Source organism: Notolepis coatsorum, assembly GCF_963971535.1.
Source record: "Notolepis coatsorum genome assembly, chromosome: 1".
NCBI lineage: Eukaryota > Metazoa > Chordata > Actinopteri > Aulopiformes > Paralepididae > Notolepis > Notolepis coatsorum.
Window position 1 is genome coordinate 76018644 of NC_140165.1, and position 22070 is coordinate 76040713.

Below are 22070 nucleotides of genomic sequence, written 5' to 3' on the forward strand. Positions count from 1 at the left end.
GACAAGAGGCGGGTTGCTACGTTTACTGTCTGTAGGGAGGGGCTTTTAGACGCTTTTAGATGTTTTTTTTGGCTTCGAAAAGAGGGACATCCTCTCAATATGAGGGACGCGGGACATTTGGTCAAATGGTGGGACAGTACAACCAAAAGGGGGACACCTGGTCACCCTAACTTCAAGTGTTGTGAAGTGACTGTGGCACGTAGCGGTACTGTAAGTAAAACTCACTCCCCCTTAAAGGGGAGATGAAGCATTGAACAATGTGATCCTAGTTTGTTTGTTGTGTACCTTGTGTAAGACAGGGTCCTATAATATAATGTGAAATCCTGCTTATTTGTCTGAAAAATCAAATATAATTTCCCTGTTTTCGCCATGGGCGGCGTCATTTTAGATGGTGACGTCACGGTGTTGGTTTGGTGTATACACTGCTGGTTAGCTGCCTATAGTAAACATGGATTGTCGGGTCAGTCAGTAAATAAAATGTTGCCTACCAAACAACGGGACCGCAGTGTTTTTTTTTTATTGCTCCTGGCTGTTCAAACAAATTTTACCATGTGAAAGAGAGAGGAAAGTTGGTTCATTTCCACAAACTACCAGTGAAAAAAACAGTGTTGTTGGCACGTTGGCTGGCTGCACACTAAATGCCCCGCAACGCTGGTTGAACTGGAGCTAGGTAGCCAGGTAGCTAAATGCCCCGCAACGCTGGTTGAACTGGAGCTAGGTAGCCAGGTAGCTAAATGCCCCGCGATGCTGGTTGAACTGGAGCTAGGTAGCCAGGTAGCTAAATGCTCCGCGACGCTGGTTGAACTGGAGCTAGGTAGCCAGGTAGCTAAATGCCCCGCGACGCTGGTTGAACTACTAGGTAGCCAGCAGGCTAAATGCTCCGCGACGCTGAACTGCCTGCGCCAGTCTGTCTGTCGAAGACTGAGGGAACCGCATCGGGCTTCAGCTGATTAGTGGTCTTCTGGACAAACCTCCCACCCCAACAACATAATCCGAGGCAATGAAGTGTTCGCTGCAGATCTTCATTCCCTGTCCAACAGGCTGAGTGCAGCCAGCCAACGTGCCAACAACACTGTTTTTTTCACTGGTAGTTTGTGGAAATGAACTTTCCTCTCTCTTTCACATGGTAAAATTAGTTTGAACAGCCAGGAGCAATACAAAAAGAACCACCGCGGTCCCGTTGTTTGGTAGGCAACATTTTATTTACTGACTGACCCGACAATCCATGTTTACTATAGGCAGCTAACCAGCAGTGTATACACCAAACCAACACCGTGACGTCAGCAACAAAATGGCGGCGCACATGTTCATAAATGCTACATAAATGGACATAACAAATAGTTTTTTCTTAGAAACGCCTTATTTTTATAATGTGATTTTTTCTGTGGTTTATCTAAATACTAATTTGATGCTATGACTATGTTTATATCACTATGCTTCATCTCCCCTTTAAAAGGCATCCAGACACATTACCAAAAAGTGATACACAGTACATTTCGCAGAGTAAATTTTACTCAAACTGAGTACATTTTACTCAGTTTGAGTAAAATTTACTCTGCGAAATTTACTGTCTATAGTGGTCAGCGCGGGCGCTCCGGGTTCGACTCCCACCCAGGGCATGTCAAATAAGACCGGTTTCACATGCAGGATTTGCATCTCGATTTACCCATTGGACTAAGGTGTACCCGATCAATGGAGACCTTGGCAGAACAGGGTATAACATAACCTTCAGAGAGTCTGGGGTCCCTATAGTGTGTAAAAATTCACCAGCCATAGATCTAAACTGACAACAAGACAGAAAGAGAATGGCTGACCAGACAAGCCTACAGTATGAGGGAGGCTAAGAGACAACCAGATACGTTTATAAGGCAATACAATACGGTTAAGACACCAGTAGGGGTGTAAAGCAAGGTAGCCTACAAACGCAGGTTATAAGTTGTAACAGGACACACACACACACACACACACACACACTTCTAGCTCTGTGTATTACCTGACAGAGACTCCATTACCCAGTTGACCTCTGACCGCCTCTCGCTGCCTGGCCAGAGAGATGTGTATATGTGTGTGTCTGTATGTGTCTGTGTCCATATCTGTATACTTGTGTGCATGCATGCGTGTGTGTGTGTGTGTGTGTGTGTGTGTGTGTGTGTGTGTGTGTGTGTGTGTGTGTGTGTGTGTGTGTGTGTGTGTGTGTGTGTGTGTGTGTGTGTGTGTGTGTGTGTGTGTGTGTGTGTGTGTGTGTGTCTCAAATACAAACATGCCAGCCATTATATATTTATTCATTTATTTTTGCCATTTTCTCCCCAATTTAGTTGTTATACCAATCCCCTGTGTGTATCACGGTCCGGGTGGATCTGTGCTGTCGGTCTGGGGTGCAGACTACCACACGTCTCCTCGGATACATGTAAGAGCCACCAGGCGCTTCTTTTCACCCGACTGCCAGGAGTTCACTGGGAGAGCGCAGCGCATGCTCTATCTCCCCCTCCCTGCTGAACACGCATCTCGACCGACCAGTAGAAGTCGCTGTTGCAACGACCAGGACACCCCAACAGCTTCCCACCCGCGAACACTAACAATCGTGTTCGTAGGGATGACTGACCGAGCTGGAAGTACTACTACCGGGTAATGCACCCGGGTCTCTGCGGTGGTAGGTAAGTGCTTAAAGGAACACGCCACCATTTTGGGGAAATTAGCTTACCGTCTTCTCCAGAGAGAGACAAGAAGATAGATACCAGTTTCCTCTCTGTGCGTTCAGTAGAACGCTATCTGGCTGCCTAGCTTAGCACAATGAATGGAAGCGGACAGCACCGGTTAGCCTAGGCATTGTCCAACTAACACCTCTCCCGAAGGCTAACCGGCAGTGTCCGCTTCCATTCATGGTGCTAAGCTAGGCTAACGTGCAGCCAGATAGCTTTTTTTTTTTTTTTTTTTTTTTTTCATTTTCAATTTTTTTCTCCCATCCCAACTTAGCCGTGCCAATTCTCCCTTCCCCTGTCTTGATCGTTGCTTGCATGTGCAGGTCGTAGGGAGGATAGAAGCCCATCACATGTCCCCTCCGATACATGTCCAAAAAAGGGCCATAAGGATAGTTCACATTGCAGGTTATCGTGATCACACAAACATATTATTTTTAAAGTCAAAAACATTAAAGTTAAATGATCTTGTGGAATTTAAAATGGCATAATTAATGTATAAAGCAAAAGGTCATGTACTTCCAGGAAACATTCAAGAACTGTTCTTTGCTAGGGAGGGGGGTTATAATCTGAGGGGAGAACTCAATTTAAAAGTTCTTAATGTACGCACTACCATGAGAAGACACAGCATCTCAATATGTGGAGTGAAACTGTGGAACAGTCTGAATGTGGTGCTGAAGCAATGTCCAAATATGAGACAATTCAAACTGATTTATAAGGAAATTATGTTCACGAGGTACAGGGATGAGGAAGGGACTTGATATTCACGGGTGTTTACATTTTTATTTTATTAAATTTTTATTTAATTTCTTTCATGTTTTACATAAAGTATATATTTCTTAATTTTTTTTTGCATATATATATATATATATATATATATATATATATATATATATATATATATATATATATATATATATATATATATATATATATATATATATATATATATATATATATTGTTTTGAAATGTTTTAAATTAGTACACTCATTTGAGTAGTGGAAAACGGGTAGGATTAAATAAGTGTATACTTCTTCCTACTCCTTTTCGAACATGTAAATTGAGTTATGTTTTGCTTTTGTTTAGTTATTTATTTTGTTTGAGTTATGTTTTGATTTTGTTTAGTCATTTATTTTGTTTGTATTCATTTACATGTTCGAAATAAAGATTTCAAATCAAATAAAAAATTATCAACCAGGGCTCTGCCCCCTTGCCAGTCTATATGGTGCTGAGCATGAATTCACCCTTCCATAGGTCCTCCACAGCTGGTCTTTTAATTGTTCCTGGGGTGCCCCAAAGGAAAATTGGGGCATCTGCTTTTAAACTCTATGCACCACAGCTGTGGAACACAATCCCAAAAAATATTAGAGAGGCTGGCTCAGTGGACAGTTGAAAACATACCTTTTTAATATTGCTTTTAATTAGCAACTCTTTTTATTATTTGTCTTTAAATACTCGATTTTATCCATTTTCTTTACTTGTGATTTTAGACTGTGTGGTTTATTTTATGTTCTTTTTTTTATCTGTTATTATTCATTGTTTTATCTTTCTTTTATCATGTAATGTGAAGCACTTTGGGCTGCATCTTGTATGAAAAGTGCTATATAAATAAAGTTATTTTATTATTATTATTATTATTATTATTATTATTCCATAGTTCCTTTCAGAACCCAGGCCAGCAGGGTGATCTCACTCGTTATAATACATAACTATTGTTATTTCATGTGTAACGGAGGTATAGCGAGTATATCCACAGTCACGATGGACTTCAAGTAGGGTGACCAGATGCAAAAAGTCCAAAAGTGGGACAACAGTAAGATTTTGGTGGGACAAAGTGGGACAACAGTAAGATTTTGGTGGGACAAAGTGGGACAGATAGATAATGTAATTTTTTTTATTAGAATAACTGAGTCTGGCAAAATGACAGGAGCTAGTTTCATACCACAGTCGGCTGACCTGTATGAATGGGAGTGTTGTACTGTGTGATAGACACTTGTTATCTCAGCTGCAGTGACCTTGTCCGTCTGGCTATCATTGTTTGGTTTAAAAAGAAACGTATCCATAGATCTGGATGTTTCTTTTTGGTGAACCACTTTCAAGTGAGACTCACGTCCACTGTGGCGCTTCAAGTCGTATTCTCCTCCATGCGCAATTGAAAACGAACTATGACACAAAACACAGAAAGCCTGCTGCGGATTGCCTGCCATCTGCCTCACCCAGTCATGTGTCGTTTGCCAGTCTTGGTTGTAACTGCAGGTCCGTTTCTTTTTACTGCTTTCCATCTTGAACTAGTTCGCTTGTAATGTTGTTGTGTTTTTTTTGACCAATCAGATTTGCAATATGAGGTAGCGTCACAAGTTCAACTCTCACGAGCAGAGCAGTGTGCTAAATTACTATAACCAATCAGATCTGCGATATGAGGTAGCGTCACGACTCAGTCACGTCACAAGCAGGCAAGCAGCGCGCTAAAGTACTATAACCAATCAGAGCAATGTGTGTGGACAAGAGGCGGGTTGCTACGTTTACTGTCTGTAGGGAGGGGCTTTTAGACGCTTTTAGATGTTTTTTTTGGCTTCGAAAAGAGGGACATCCTCTCAATATGAGGGACGCGGGACATTTGGTCAAATGGTGGGACAGTACAACCAAAAGGGGGACACCTGGTCACCCTAACTTCAAGTGTTGTGAAGTGACTGTGGCACGTAGCGGTACTGTAAGTAAAACTCACTCCCCCTTAAAGGGGAGATGAAGCATTGAACAATGTGATCCTAGTTTGTTTGTTGTGTACCTTGTGTAAGACAGGGTCCTATAATATAATGTGAAATCCTGCTTATTTGTCTGAAAAATCAAATATAATTTCCCTGTTTTCGCCATGGGCGGCGTCATTTTAGATGGTGACGTCACGGTGTTGGTTTGGTGTATACACTGCTGGTTAGCTGCCTATAGTAAACATGGATTGTCGGGTCAGTCAGTAAATAAAATGTTGCCTACCAAACAACGGGACCGCAGTGTTTTTTTTTTATTGCTCCTGGCTGTTCAAACAAATTTTACCATGTTAAAGAGAGAGGAAAGTTGGTTCATTTCCACAAACTACCAGTGAAAAAAACAGTGTTGTTGGCACGTTGGCTGGCTGCACACTAAATGCCCCGCGACGCTGGTTGAACTGGAGCTAGGTAGCCAGGTAGCTAAATGCCCCGCAACGCTGGTTGAACTGGAGCTAGGTAGCCAGGTAGCTAAATGCCCCGCGATGCTGGTTGAACTGGAGCTAGGTAGCCAGGTAGCTAAATGCTCCGCGACGCTGGTTGAACTGGAGCTAGGTAGCCAGGTAGCTAAATGCCCCGCGACGCTGGTTGAACTACTAGGTAGCCAGCAGGCTAAATGCTCCGCGACGCTGAACTGCCTGCGCCAGTCTGTCTGTCGAAGACTGAGGGAACCGCATCGGGCTTCAGCTGATTAGTGGTCTTCTGGACAAACCTCCCACCCCAACAACATAATCCGAGGCAATGAAGTGTTCGCTGCAGATCTTCATTCCCTGTCCAACAGGCTGAGTGCAGCCAGCCAACGTGCCAACAACACTGTTTTTTTCACTGGTAGTTTGTGGAAATGAACTTTCCTCTCTCTTTCACATGGTAAAATTAGTTTGAACAGCCAGGAGCAATACAAAAAGAACCACCGCGGTCCCGTTGTTTGGTAGGCAACATTTTATTTACTGACTGACCCGACAATCCATGTTTACTATAGGCAGCTAACCAGCAGTGTATACACCAAACCAACACCGTGACGTCAGCAACAAAATGGCGGCGCACATGTTCATAAATGCTACATAAATGGACATAACAAATAGTTTTTTCTTAGAAACGCCTTATTTTTATAATGTGATTTTTTCTGTGGTTTATCTAAATACTAATTTGATGCTATGACTATGTTTATATCACTATGCTTCATCTCCCCTTTAAAAGGCATCCAGACACATTACCAAAAAGTGATACACAGTACATTTCGCAGAGTAAATTTTACTCAAACTGAGTACATTTTACTCAGTTTGAGTAAAATTTACTCTGCGAAATTTACTGTCTATAGTGGTCAGCGCGGGCGCTCCGGGTTCGACTCCCACCCAGGGCATGTCAAATAAGACCGGTTTCACATGCAGGATTTGCATCTCGATTTACCCATTGGACTAAGGTGTACCCGATCAATGGAGACCTTGGCAGAACAGGGTATAACATAACCTTCAGAGAGTCTGGGGTCCCTATAGTGTGTAAAAATTCACCAGCCATAGATCTAAACTGACAACAAGACAGAAAGAGAATGGCTGACCAGACAAGCCTACAGTATGAGGGAGGCTAAGAGACAACCAGATACGTTTATAAGGCAATACAATACGGTTAAGACACCAGTAGGGGTGTAAAGCAAGGTAGCCTACAAACGCAGGTTATAAGTTGTAACAGGAGAGAAGAAGATAAAACAACTTTTCTAATGTGTAAAAACGCTGACCCCCGAATTTTCATTTACATTTGCATTTCCGTGGCATTCCCGTCGCTGTGCATGGCGGTGTGAGTGGCACGTGGGCTGTTTGTGTTTTCCTTCTGTCATGAAGTGCTTTATCAGGGTGTGTCTTGGATGGGGATGTGGTGGGGATTGATGTGTGGGGTGTTTGGGGGGACTGGCTGTTCCGGGGGGGGGGGGGGGGGGGTTGTTCACATGCCTTCGAGCAACACTGTTCTTATTGTACTTATTCTATGCCTATTCTTATGTCTGCACGTTATGCATTGTTTTTATTCTGTCAACTGTATGCAAATGTTATGCCTTATGTGAATTGTATGCTACTTGCTGTGGGGCACTTTGGGCTGCGGTCCATGTGTGAAAGGTGCTATATAAATAGAGTTATTATTATTTATTATTATTATATTGTAAAAAATGTAAAGGTTTGAATTGAGTCATTTAGCTGACGTTTACAGGAGCATATAGAAAATGGCTGATGATGCATGTGGGAGTTACAAAGTGTAATCAAATCAAATCAAATCAAATGTATGTTATGTGGTGTTAAGGCCTGACACCGTTAATGTCCCCAGGGGCCATGCACCGGTATCTCAATGTGGAACAGCCTTCCACTTAGGATAAAACTGTCAGGTTCTAGAGGATTATTTAAAGGTCAGGTTCGCTCATATCTCTGGGGTAAAGTGGCCGGATAGCTGTGGGGTCATACTGCATTGTTGTTTTAATGATGGTATAAGAAATGCACTATTTTATGGTATTTGGTTAGGATGATATTGACTTGTTTTTAGATATGTAGAATATGGATTTGTTGTATTGGACTTTTGCTTTATGTGTTGTTTTATATGTTATTTGTGTATGTCCTTTGGTCAGAACATCGGGGACCATGCTGGAAATAAGTGTTGTCACTTTTGCATGTCAGCCCTTGGATTTGTTGTGTCTTTGGATCCATAAATAAAATCTATTTTATTTTATTTTTTCTTCTTAGATGCCGGTGATAGTAGTGTTGCAGTCAAATAGGCGAAACAGTTGGTAAGCATGTAGGCTACATATACGTGTAATGAAACACAAATAAACACAAAAGGGAGATTCCAGTGCATAAATGAACATTTCATTTCATTTTTATTTATTCGTACATGGAATTATTTCAGTCCAACAGTACATATTAATATGCTCTCTAAAGATCTAAAATCTAATATAAACTAAATTCCATGGCCGAAAGGAACAGGAAGAAGAACATTCTTATCTGTACCTGCCCCTACACACATACACTACACACTGATAGACTAAGTGCAATGTTTACCAAACCAAACAGAATGTACATACTTATTTTGCAGAAATGGAAACATCAACACAATTAAATTAACATAAGTAAATACATTGTGTGTATCTATCAGTTAAATTGCATATTTAGGTTCATTCTAACATCAACACAATTAAATTAACATAAATAAATGAATTTTGTGTATCTAAATTGCATATTTAGGTTCATTCTCACCCCCATCCCCCGGGGATGGAGCTTGGAAGCTGGAATGTTGAGGAAGAACTCACAACCTAGAGGCAGAAGAGACCAGTGTGGAGACAGAAGAGACCAGGAGACAGAAGAGACCAGTGTGGAGACAGAAGAGACCAGGAGACAGAAGAGACCAGGAGGCAGAAGAGACCAGTGTGGAGACAGAAGAGACCAGTGTGGAGACAGAAGAGACCAGTGTGGAGACAGAAGAGACCAGTGTGGAGACAGAAGAGACCAGTGTGGAGACAGAAGAGACCAGTGTGGAGACAGAAGAGACCAGTGTGGAGACAGAAGAGACCAGGAGACAGAAGAGACCAGTGTGGAGACAGAAGAGACCAGGAGACAGAAGAGACCAGGAGGCAGAAGAGACCAGTGTGGAGACAGAATAGACCAGGAGACAGAAGAGACCAGGAGGCAGAAGAGACCAGTGTGGAGACAGAAGAGACCAGTGTGGAGACAGAGGAGACCAGTGTGGAGGCAGAAGAGACCAGTGTAGAGACAGAAGAGACCAGGAGACAGAAGAGACCAGGAGGCAGAAGAGACCAGTGTGGAGACAGAAGAGACCAGTGTGGAGACAGAAGAGACCAGTGTGGAGACAGAAGAGACCAGTGTGGAGACAGACGAGACCAGTGTGGAGACAGAAGAGACCAGGAGACAGAAGAGACCAGTGTGGAGACAGAAGAGACCAGTGTGGAGACAGAAGAGACCAGTGTGGAGACAGAAGAGACCAGTGTGGAGACAGAAGAGACCAGGAGGCAGAAGAGACCAGTGTGGAGACAGAAGAGACCAGTGTGGAGACAGAAGAGACCAGTGTGGAGACAGAAGAGACCAGTGTGGAGACAGAAGAGACCAGTGTGGAGACAGAAGAGACCAGTGTGGAGACAGAAGAGACCAGTGTGGAGACAGAAGAGACCAGTGTGGAGACAGAATATACCAGTGTGGAGACAGAAGAGACCAGTGTGGAGACAGAAGAGACCAGGAGACAGAAGAGACCAGTGTGGAGACAGAAGAGACCAGTGTGGAGACAGAAGAGACCAGTGTGGAGACAGAAGAGACCAGTGTGGAGACAGAAGAGACCAGTGTGGAGACAGAAGAGACCAGTGTGGAGACAGAAGAGACCAGGAGGCAGAAGAGACCAGTGTGGAGACAGAAGAGACCAGTGTGGAGACAGAAGAGACCAGTGTGGAGACAGAAGAGACCAGTGTGGAGACAGAAGAGACCAGTGTGGAGACAGAAGAGACCAGTGTGGAGACAGAAGGGACCAGTGTGGAGACAGAAGAGACCAGGAGACAGAAGAGACCAGTGTGGAGACAGAAGAAACCAGTGTGGAGACAGAAGAGACCAGGAGACAGAAGAGACCAGTGTGGAGACAGAAGAGACCAGTGTGGAGACAGAAGAGACCAGTGTGGAGACAGAAGAGACCAGGAGACAGAAGAGACCAGTGTGGAGACAGAAGAGACCAGTGTGGAGACAGAAGAGACCAGGAGACAGAAGACACCAGGAGGCAGAAGAGACCAGTGTGGAGACAGAAGAGACCAGTGTGGAGACAGAAGAGACCAGTGTGGAGACAGAAGAGACCAGGAGACAGAAGAGACCAGTGTGGAGACAGAAGAGACCAGGAGACAGAAGAGACCAGTGTGGAGACAGAAGAGACCAGTGTGGAGACAGAAGAGACCAGTGTGGAGACAGAAGAGACCAGGAGACAGAAGACACCAGGAGGCAGAAGAGACCAGTGTGGAGACAGAAGAGACCAGTGTGGAGACAGAAGAGACCAGTGTGGAGACAGAAGAGACCAGGAGGCAGAAGAGACCAGTGTGGAGACAGGAGAGACCAGTGTGGAGACAGAAGAGACCAGTGTGGAGACAGAAGAGACCAGGAGGCAGAAGAGACCAGTGTGGAGACAGAAGAGACCAGTGTGGAGACAGAAGAGACCAGGAGGCAGAAGAGACCAGTGTGGAGACAGAAGAGACCAGTGTGGAGACAGAAGAGACCAGTGTGGAGACAGAAGAGACCACTGTGGAGACAGAAGAGACCAGGAGACAGAAGAGACCAATGTGGAGACAGAAGAGACCAGTGTGGAGACAGAAGAGACCAGTGTGGAGACAGAAGAGACCAGTGTGGAGACAGAAGAGACCAGTGTGGAGACAGAAGAGACCAGGAGACAGAAGAGACCAGTGTGGAGACAGAAGAGACCAGTGTGGAGACAGAAGAGACCAGTGTGGAGACAGAAGAGACCAGTGTGGAGACAGAAGAGACCAGTGTGGAGACAGAAGAGACCAGTGTGGAGACAGAAGAGACCTGTGTGGAGACAGAAGAGACCAGTGTGGAGACAGAAGAGACCAGTGTGGAGACATAAGAGACCAGGAGACAGAAGAGACCAGTGTGGAGACAGAAGAGACCAGTGTGGAGACAGAAGAGACCAGTGTGGGGACAGAAGAGACCAGTGTGGAGACAGAAGAGACCAGTGTGGAGACAGAAGAGACCAGTGTGGAGACAGAAGAGACCACTGTGGAGACAGAAGAGACCAGTGTGGAGACAGAAGAGACCAGGAGACAGAAGAGACCAGTGTGGAGACAGAAGAGACCAGTGTGGAGACAGAAGAGACCAGGAGGCAGAAGAGACCAGTGTGGAGACAGAAGAGACCAGTGTGGAGACAGAAGAGACCAGTGTGGAGACAGAAGAGACCAGTGTGGAGACAGAAGAGACCAGTGTGGAGACAGAAGAGACCAGTGTGGAGACAGAAGAGACCAGGAGACAGAAGAGACCAGTGTGGAGACAGAAGAGACCAGGAGACAGAAGAGACCAGGAGGCAGAAAAGACCAGTGTGGAGACAGAAGAGACCAGGAGACAGAAGAGACCAGGAGGCAGAAGAGACCAGTGTGGAGACAGAAGAGACCAGTGTGGAGACAGAGGAGACCAGTGTGGAGGCAGAAGAGACCAGTGTAGAGACAGAAGAGACCAGGAGACAGAAGAGACCAGGAGGCAGAAGAGACCAGTGTGGAGACAGAAGAGACCAGTGTGGAGACAGAAGAGACCAGGAGACAGAAGAGATCAGTGTGGAGACAGAAGAGACCAGTGTGGAGACAGAAGAGACCAGTGTGGAGACAGAAGAGACCAGGAGACAGAAGAGACCAGTGTGGAGACAGAAGAGACCAGTGTGGAGACAGAAGAGACCAGTGTGGAGACAGAAGAGACCAGTGTGGAGACAGAAGAGACCAGTGTGGAGACAGAAGAGACCAGTGTGGAGACAGAAGAGACCAGGAGGCAGAAGAGACCAGTGTGGAGACAGAAGAGACCAGTGTGGAGACAGAAGAGACCAGTGTGGAGACAGAAGAGACCAGTGTGGAGACAGAAGAGACCAGGAGACAGAAGAGACCAGTGTGGAGACAGAAGAGACCAGTGTGGAGACAGAAGAGACCAGTGTGGAGACAGAAGAGACCAGTGTGGAGACAGAAGAGACCAGTGTGGAGACAGAAGAGACCAGTGTGGAGACAGAAGAGACCAGGAGGCAGAAGAGACCAGTGTGGAGACAGAAGAGACCAGTGTGGAGACAGAAGAGACCAGTGTGGAGACAGAAGAGACCAGTGTGGAGACAGAAGAGACCAGTGTGGAGACAGAAGAGACCAGTGTGGAGACAGAAGGGACCAGTGTGGAGACAGAAGAGACCAGGAGACAGAAGAGACCAGTGTGGAGACAGAAGAAACCAGTGTGGAGACAGAAGAGACCAGGAGACAGAAGAGACCAGTGTGGAGACAGAAGAGACCAGTGTGGAGACAGAAGAGACCAGTGTGGAGACAGAAGAGACCAGGAGACAGAAGAGAACAGTGTGGAGACAGAAGAGACCAGTGTGGAGACAGAAGAGACCAGTGTGGAGACAGAAGAGACCAGGAGACAGAAGACACCAGGAGGCAGAAGAGACCAGTGTGGAGACAGAAGAGACCAGTGTGGAGACAGAAGAGACCAGTGTGGAGACAGAAGAGACCAGGAGACAGAAGAGACCAGTGTGGAGACAGAAGAGACCAGGAGACAGAAGAGACCAGTGTGGAGACAGAAGAGACCAGTGTGGAGACAGAAGAGACCAGTGTGGAGACAGAAGAGACCAGGAGACAGAAGACACCAGGAGGCAGAAGAGACCAGTGTGGAGACAGAAGAGACCAGTGTGGAGACAGAAGAGACCAGTGTGGAGACAGAAGAGACCAGGAGGCAGAAGAGACCAGTGTGGAGACAGGAGAGACCAGTGTGGAGACAGAAGAGACCAGTGTGGAGACAGAAGAGACCAGGAGGCAGAAGAGACCAGTGTGGAGACAGAAGAGACCAGTGTTGAGACAGAAGAGACCAGGAGGCAGAAGAGACCAGTGTGGAGACAGAAGAGACCAGTGTGGAGACAGAAGAGACCAGTGTGGAGACAGAAGAGACCACTGTGGAGACAGAAGAGACCAGGAGACAGAAGAGACCAATGTGGAGACAGAAGAGACCAGTGTGGAGACAGAAGAGACCAGTGTGGAGACAGAAGAGACCAGTGTGGAGACAGAAGAGACCAGTGTGGAGACAGAAGAGACCAGGAGACAGAAGAGACCAGTGTGGAGACAGAAGAGACCAGGAGGCAGAAGAGACCAGTGTGGAGACAGGAGAGACCAGTGTGGAGACAGAAGAGACCAGTGTGGAGACAGAAGAGACCAGGAGGCAGAAGAGACCAGTGTGGAGACAGAAGAGACCAGTGTGGAGACAGAAGAGACCAGGAGGCAGAAGAGACCAGTGTGGAGACAGAAGAGACCAGTGTGGAGACAGAAGAGACCAGTGTGGAGACAGAAGAGACCACTGTGGAGACAGAAGAGACCAGGAGACAGAAGAGACCAATGTGGAGACAGAAGAGACCAGTGTGGAGACAGAAGAGACCAGTGTGGAGACAGAAGAGACCAGTGTGGAGACAGAAGAGACCAGTGTGGAGACAGAAGAGACCAGGAGACAGAAGAGACCAGTGTGGAGACAGAAGAGACCAGTGTGGAGACAGAAGATACCAGTGTGGAGACAGAAGAGACCAGGAGACAGAAGAGACCAGTGTGGAGACAGAAGAGACCTGTGTGGAGACAGAAGAGACCAGTGTGGAGACAGAAGAGACCAGTGTGGAGACATAAGAGACCAGGAGACAGAAGAGACCAGTGTGGAGACAGAAGAGACCAGTGTGGAGACAGAAGAGACCAGTGTGGGGACAGAAGAGACCAGTGTGGAGACAGAAGAGACCAGTGTGGAGACAGAAGAGACCAGTGTGGAGACAGAAGAGACCACTGTGGAGACAGAAGAGACCAGTGTGGAGACAGAAGAGACCAGGAGACAGAAGAGACCAGTGTGGAGACAGAAGAGACCAGTGTGGAGACAGAAGAGACCAGGAGGCAGAAGAGACCAGTGTGGAGACAGAAGAGACCAGTGTGGAGACAGAAGAGACCAGTGTGGAGACAGAAGAGACCAGTGTGGAGACAGAAGAGACCAGTGTGGAGACAGAAGAGACCAGTGTGGAGACAGAAGAGACCAGTGTGGAGACAGAAGAGACCAGGAGACAGAAGAGACCAGTGTGGAGACAGAAGAGACCAGGAGACAGAAGAGACCAGGAGGCAGAAAAGACCAGTGTGGAGACAGAAGAGACCAGGAGACAGAAGAGACCAGGAGGCAGAAGAGACCAGTGTGGAGACAGAAGAGACCAGTGTGGAGACAGAGGAGACCAGTGTGGAGGCAGAAGAGACCAGTGTGGAGACAGAAGAGACCAGGAGACAGAAGAGACCAGGAGGCAGAAGAGACCAGTGTGGAGACAGAAGAGACCAGTGTGGAGGCAGAAGAGACCAGTGTGGAGACAGAGGAGACCAGTGTGGAGGCAGAAGAGACCAGTGTGGAGACAGAAGAGACCAGTGTAGAGACAGAAGAGACCAGGAGACAGAAGAGACCAGGAGGCAGAAGAGACCAGTGTGGAGACAGAAGAGACCAGTGTGGAGACAGAAGAGACCAGGAGACAGAAGAGATCAGTGTGGAGACAGAAGAGACCAGTGTGGAGACAGAAGAGACCAGTGTGGAGACAGAAGAGACCAGGAGACAGAAGAGACCAGTGTGGAGACAGAAGAGACCAGTGTGGAGACAGAAGAGACCAGTGTGGAGACAGAAGAGACCAGTGTGGAGACAGAAGAGACCAGTGTGGAGACAGAAGAGACCAGTGTGGAGACAGAAGAGACCAGGAGGCAGAAGAGACCAGTGTGGAGACAGAAGAGACCAGTGTGGAGACAGAAGAGACCAGTGTGGAGACAGAAGAGACCAGTGTGGAGACAGAAGAGACCAGTGTGGAGACAGAAGAGACCAGTGTGGAGACAGAAGAGACCAGTGTGGAGACAGAAGATACCAGTGTGGAGACAGAAGAGACCAGGAGACAGAAGAGACCAGTGTGGAGACAGAAGAGACCAGTGTGGAGACAGAAGAGACCAGTGTGGAGACAGAAGAGACCAGTGTGGAGACAGAAGAGACCAGTGTGGAGACAGAAGAGACCAGTGTGGAGACAGAAGAGACCAGGAGGCAGAAGAGACCAGTGTGGAGACAGAAGAGACCAGTGTGGAGACAGAAGAGACCAGTGTGGAGACAGAAGAGACCAGTGTGGAGACAGAAGAGACCAGTGTGGAGACAGAAGAGACCAGTGTGGAGACAGAAGGGACCAGTGTGGAGACAGAAGAGACCAGGAGACAGAAGAGACCAGTGTGGAGACAGAAGAAACCAGTGTGGAGACAGAAGAGACCAGGAGACAGAAGAGACCAGTGTGGAGACAGAAGAGACCAGTGTGGAGACAGAAGAGACCAGTGTGGAGACAGAAGAGACCAGGAGACAGAAGAGAACAGTGTGGAGACAGAAGAGACCAGTGTGGAGACAGAAGAGACCAGTGTGGAGACAGAAGAGACCAGGAGACCGAAGACACCAGGAGGCAGAAGAGACCAGTGTGGAGACAGAAGAGACCAGTGTGGAGACAGAAGAGACCAGTGTGGAGACAGAAGAGACCAGGAGACAGAAGAGACCAGTGTGGAGACAGAAGAGACCAGGAGACAGAAGAGACCAGTGTGGAGACAGAAGAGACCAGTGTGGAGACAGAAGAGACCAGTGTGGAGACAGAAGAGACCAGGAGACAGAAGACACCAGGAGGCAGAAGAGACCAGTGTGGAGACAGAAGAGACCAGTGTGGAGACAGAAGAGACCAGTGTGGAGACAGAAGAGACCAGGAGGCAGAAGAGACCAGTGTGGAGACAGGAGAGACCAGTGTGGAGACAGAAGAGACCAGTGTGGAGACAGAAGAGACCAGGAGGCAGAAGAGACCAGTGTGGAGACAGAAGAGACCAGTGTTGAGACAGAAGAGACCAGGAGGCAGAAGAGACCAGTGTGGAGACAGAAGAGACCAGTGTGGAGACAGAAGAGACCAGTGTGGAGACAGAAGAGACCACTGTGGAGACAGAAGAGACCAGGAGACAGAAGAGACCAATGTGGAGACAGAAGAGACCAGTGTGGAGACAGAAGAGACCAGTGTGGAGACAGAAGAGACCAGTGTGGAGACAGAAGAGACCAGTGTGGAGACAGAAGAGACCAGGAGACAGAAGAGACCAGTGTGGAGACAGAAGAGACCAGTGTGGAGACAGAAGAGACCAGTGTGGAGACAGAAGAGACCAGTGTGGAGACAGAAGAGACCAGTGTGGAGACAGAAGAGACCAGGAGACAGAAGAGACCAGTGTGGAGACAGAAGAGACCTGTGTGGAGACAGAAGAGACCAGTGTGGAGACAGAAGAGACCAGTGTGGAGACATAAGAGACCAGGAGACAGAAGAGACCAGTGTGGAGACAGAAGAGACCAGTGTGGAGACAGAAGAGACCAGTGTGGGGACAGAAGAGACCAGTGTGGAGACAGAAGAGACCAGTGTGGAGACAGAAGAGACCAGTGTGGAGACAGAAGAGACCACTGTGGAGACAGAAGAGACCAGTGTGGAGACAGAAGAGACCAGGAGACAGAAGAGACCAGTGTGGAGACAGAAGAGACCAGTGTGGAGACAGAAGAGACCAGGAGGCAGAAGAGACCAGTGTGGAGACAGAAGAGACCAGTGTGGAGACAGAAGAGACCAGTGTGGAGACAGAAGAGACCAGTGTGGAGACAGAAGAGACCAGTGTGGAGACAGAAGAGACCAGTGTGGAGACAGAAGAGACCAGGAGACAGAAGAGACCAGTGTGGAGACAGAAGAGACCAGTGTGGAGACAGAGAGACCAGTGTGGAGACAGAAGAGACCAGGAGGCAGAAGAGAAACCAGTGTGGAGACAGAAGAGAACAGTGTGGAAACAGAAGAGACCAGTGTGGAGGCAGAAGAGACCAGGAGACAGAAGAGACCAGTGTGGAGACAGAAGAGACCAGTGTGGAGACAGAAGAGACTAGTGTGGAGACAGAAGAGACCAGTGTGGAGACAGAAGAGACCAGTGTGGAGACAGAAGAGACCAGTGTGGAGACAGAAGAGACCAGTGTGGAGACAGAAGAGACCAGTGTGGAGACAGAAGAGACCAGCGTGGAGACAGAAGAGACCAGGAGACAGAAGAGACCAGTGTGGAGACAGAAGAGACCAGTGTGGAGACAGAAGAGACCAGTGTGGAGACAGAAGAGACCAGTGTGGAGACAGAAGAGACCAGGAGACAGAAGAGACCAGTGTGGAGACAGAAGAGACCAGTGTGGAGACAGAAGAGACCAGTGTGGAGACAGAAGAGACCAGTGTGGAGACAGAAGAGACCAGTGTGGAGACAGAAGAGACCAGTGTGGAGACAGAAGAGACCAGGAGACAGAAGAGACCAGTGTGGAGACAGAAGAGACCAGGAGACAGAAGAGACCAGTGTGGAGACAGAAGCGACCAGTGTGGAGACAGAAGAGACCAGTGTGGAGACAGAAGAGACCAGTGTGGAGACAGAGAGACCAGTGTGGAGACAGAAGAGACCAGTGTGGAGACAGAAGAGACCAGTGTGGAGACAGAAGAGACCAGGAGACAGAAGAGACCAGTGTGGAGACAGAAGAGACCAGTGTGGAGACAGAAGATACCAGTGTGGAGACAGAAGAGACCAGGAGGCAGAAGAGACCAGTGTGGAGACAGGAGAGACCAGTGTGGAGACAGAAGAGACCAGTGTGGAGACAGAAGAGACCAGGAGGCAGAAGAGACCAGTGTGGAGACAGAAGAGACCAGTGTGGAGACAGAAGAGACCAGTGTGGAGACAGAAGAGACCAGTGTGGAGACTGAAGAGACCAGTGTGGAGACAGAAGAGACCAGTGTGGAGATATAAGAGACCAGTGTGGAGACAGAAGATACCAGTGTGGAGACAGGAGATACCAGTGTGGAGACAGAAGATACCAGTGTGGAGACAGAAGAGACCAGGAGACAGAAGAGACCAGTGTGGAGACAGAAGAGACCAGGAGACAGAAGAGACCAGTGTGGAGACAGAAGAGACCAGTGTGGAGACAGAAGAGACCAGTGTGGAGACAGAAGAGACCAGTGTGGAGACAGAAGAGACCAGGAGACAGAAGAGACCAGTGTGGAGACAGAAGAGACCAGTGTGGAGACAGAAGAGACCAGTGTGGAGACAGAAGAGACCAGTGTGGAGACAGAAGAGACCAGTGTGGAGACAGAGGAGACCAGTGTGGAGACAGAACAGACCAGTGTGGAGACAGAAGAGACCAGTGTGGAGACAGAAGAGACCAGGAGACAGAAGAGACCAGTGTGGAGACAGAAGAGACCAGTGTGGAGACAGAAGAGACCAGGAGACAGAAGAGACCAGGAGACAGAAGAGACCAGTGTGGAGACAGAAGAGACCAGTGTGGAGACAGAAGAGACCAGGAGACAGAAGAGACCAGTGTGGAGGCAGAAGAGACCAGTGTGGAGACAGAAGAGACCAGTGTGGAGACAGAAGAGACCAGTGTGGAGACAGAAGAGACCAGTGTGGAGACAGAGATACCAGTGTGGAGGAGAGACCAGTGTGGAGGAGAGACCAGTGTGGAGACAGAAGAGACCAGTGTGGAGACAGAAGATACCAGTGTGGAGACAGAAGAGACCAGGACGCAGAAGAGACCAGTGTGGAGGCAGAAGAGACCAGTGTGGAGACAGTAGAGACCAGTGTGGAGACAGAAGAGACCAGGAGACAGAAGAGACCAGTGTGGAGACAGAAGAGACCAGTGTGGAGACAGAAGAGACCAGGAGACAGAAGAGACCAGGAGACAGAAGAGACCAGTGTGGAGACAGAAGAGATCAGTGTGGAGGCAGAAGAGACCAGTGTGGAGACCGAAGAGACCAGTGTGGAGACAGAAGAGACCAGTGTGGAGACCGAAGAGACCAGTGTGGAGATAGAAGAGACCAGTGTGGAGACAGAAGAGACCAGGAGGCAGAAGAGACCAGTGTGGAGACAGAAGAGACCAGTGTGGAGACAGAAGAGACCAGGAGACAGAAGAGACCAGTGTGGAGACAGAAGAGACCAGTGTGGAGACAGAAGAGATCAGTGTGGAAACAGAAGAGACCAGTGTGGAGACAGAAGAGACCAGTGTGAAGACAGAAGAGACCAGTGTGGAGACAGAAGAGACCAGTGTGGAGACAGAAGAGACCAGTGTGGAGACAGAAGAGACCAGTGTGGAGACAGAAGAGACCAGTGTGGAGACAGAAGAGACCAGGAGGCAGAAGAGACCAGTGTGGAGACAGAAGAGACCAGTGTGGAGACAGAAGAGACCAGTGTGGAGACAGAAGAGACCAGTGTGGAGACAGAAGAGACCAGGAGGCAGAAGAGACCAGGAGACAGAAGAGACCAGTGTGGAGACAGAAGAGACCAGTGTGGAGACAGAAGAGACCAGTGTGGAGACAGAAGAGACCAGTGTGGAGACAGAAGAGACCAGTGTGGAGACAGAAGAGACCAGTGTGGAGACAGAAGAGACCAGGAGGCAGAAGAGAACAGTGTGGAGACAGAAGAGACCAGTGTGGAGACAGAAGAGACCAGTGTGGAGACAGAAGAGACCAGTGTGGAGACAGAAGAGACCAGTGTGGAGACAGAAGAGACCAGGAGGCAGAAGAGACCAGTGTGGAGACAGAAGAGACCAGTGTGGAGGCAGAAGAGACCAGTGTGGAGACAGAAGAGACCAGTGTGGAGACAGAAGAGACCAGGAGACAGAAGAGACCAGTGTGGAGACAGAAGAGACCAGTGTGGAGACAGAAGAGACCAGGAGACAGAAGAGATCAGTGTGGAGACAGAAGAGACCAGTGTGGAGGCAGAATAGACCAGTGTGGAGACAGAAGAGACCAGGAGGCAGAAGAGACCAGTGTGGAGGCAGAAGAGACCAGTGTGGCGACAGAAGAGACCAGTGTGGAGACAGAAGAGACCAGGAGGCAGAAGAGACCAGTGTGGAGACAGAAGAGACCAGTGTGGAGACAGAAGAGACCAGAGTGGAGACAGAAGAGACCAGGAGGCAGAAGAGACCAGTGTGGAGACAGAAGAGACCAGTGTGGAGACAGAAGAGACCAGTGTGGAGACAGAAGAGACCAGTGTGGAGACAGAAGAGACCAGTGTGGAGACAGAAGAGACCAGTGTGGAGACAGAAGAGACCAGTGTGGAGACAGAAGAGACCAGTGTGGAGACAGAAGAGACCAGTTTGGAGACAGAAGAGACCAGGAGACAGAAGAGACCAGTGTGGAGACAGAAGAGACCAGTGTGGAGACAGAAGAGACCAGTGTGGAGACAGAAGAGACCAGTGTGGAGACAGAAGAGACCAGTGTGGAGACAGAAGAGACCAGTGTGGCGACAGAAGAGACCAGTGTGAAGACAGAAGAGACCAGTGTGGAGACAGAAGAGACCAGTGTGGAGACAGAAGAGACCAGGAGGCAGAAGAGACCAGTGTGGAGACAGAAGAGACCAGTGTGGAGACAGAAGAGACCAGTGTGGAGACAGAAGAGACCAGTGTGGAGACAGACGAGACCAGTGTGGAGACAGAAGAGACCAGTGTGGAGACAGAAGAGACCAGGAGGCAGAAGAGACCAGTGTGGAGACAGAAGAGACCAGTGTGGAGACAGAAGAGACCAGTGTGGAGACAGAAGAGACCAGTGTGGAGACAGACGAGACCAGTGTGGAGACAGAAGAGACCAGTGTGGAGACAGAAGAGACCAGGAGGCAGAAGAGACCAGTGTGGAGACAGAAGAGACCAGTGTGGAGACAGAAGAGACCAGTGTGGAGACAGAAGAGACCACTGTGGAGACAGAAGAGACCAGGAGACAGAAGAGACCAATGTGGAGACAGAAGAGACCAGTGTGGAGACAGAAGAGACCAGTGTGGAGACAGAAGAGACCAGTGTGGAGACAGAAGAGACCAGTGTGGAGACAGAAGAGACCAGGAGACAGAAGAGACCAGTGTGGAGACAGAAGAGACCAGTGTGGAGACAGAAGAGACCAGGAGGCAGAAGAGACCAGTGTGGAGACAGAAGAGACCAGTGTGGAGACAGAAGAGACCAGTGTGGAGACAGAAGAGACCAGTGTGGAGACAGAAGAGACCAGTGTGGAGACAGAAGAGACCAGTGTGGAGACTGAAGAGACCAGTGTGGAGACAGAAGAGACCAGTGTGGAGATATAAGAGACCAGTGTGGAGACAGAAGATACCAGTGTGGAGACAGGAGATACCAGTGTGGAGACAGAAGATACCAGTGTGGAGACAGAAGAGACCAGGAGACAGAAGAGACCAGTGTGGAGACAGAAGAGACCAGGAGACAGAAGAGACCAGTGTGGAGACAGAAGAGACCAGTGTGGAGACAGAAGAGACCAGTGTGGAGACAGAAGAGACCAGTGTGGAGACAGAAGAGACCAGGAGACAGAAGAGACCAGTGTGGAGACAGAAGAGACCAGTGTGGAGACAGAAGAGACCAGTGTGGAGACAGAAGAGACCAGTGTGGAGACAGAAGAGACCAGTGTGGAGACAGAGGAGACCAGTGTGGAGACAGAACAGACCAGTGTGGAGACAGAAGAGACCAGTGTGGAGACAGAAGAGACCAGGAGACAGAAGAGACCAGTGTGGAGACAGAAGAGACCAGTGTGGAGACAGAAGAGACCAGGAGACAGAAGAGACCAGGAGACAGAAGAGACCAGTGTGGAGACAGAAGAGACCAGTGTGGAGACAGAAGAGACCAGGAGACAGAAGAGACCAGTGTGGAGGCAGAAGAGACCAGTGTGGAGACAGAAGAGACCAGTGTGGAGACAGAAGAGACCAGTGTGGAGACAGAAGAGACCAGTGTGGAGACAGAGATACCAGTGTGGAGGAGAGACCAGTGTGGAGGAGAGACCAGTGTGGAGACAGAAGAGACCAGTGTG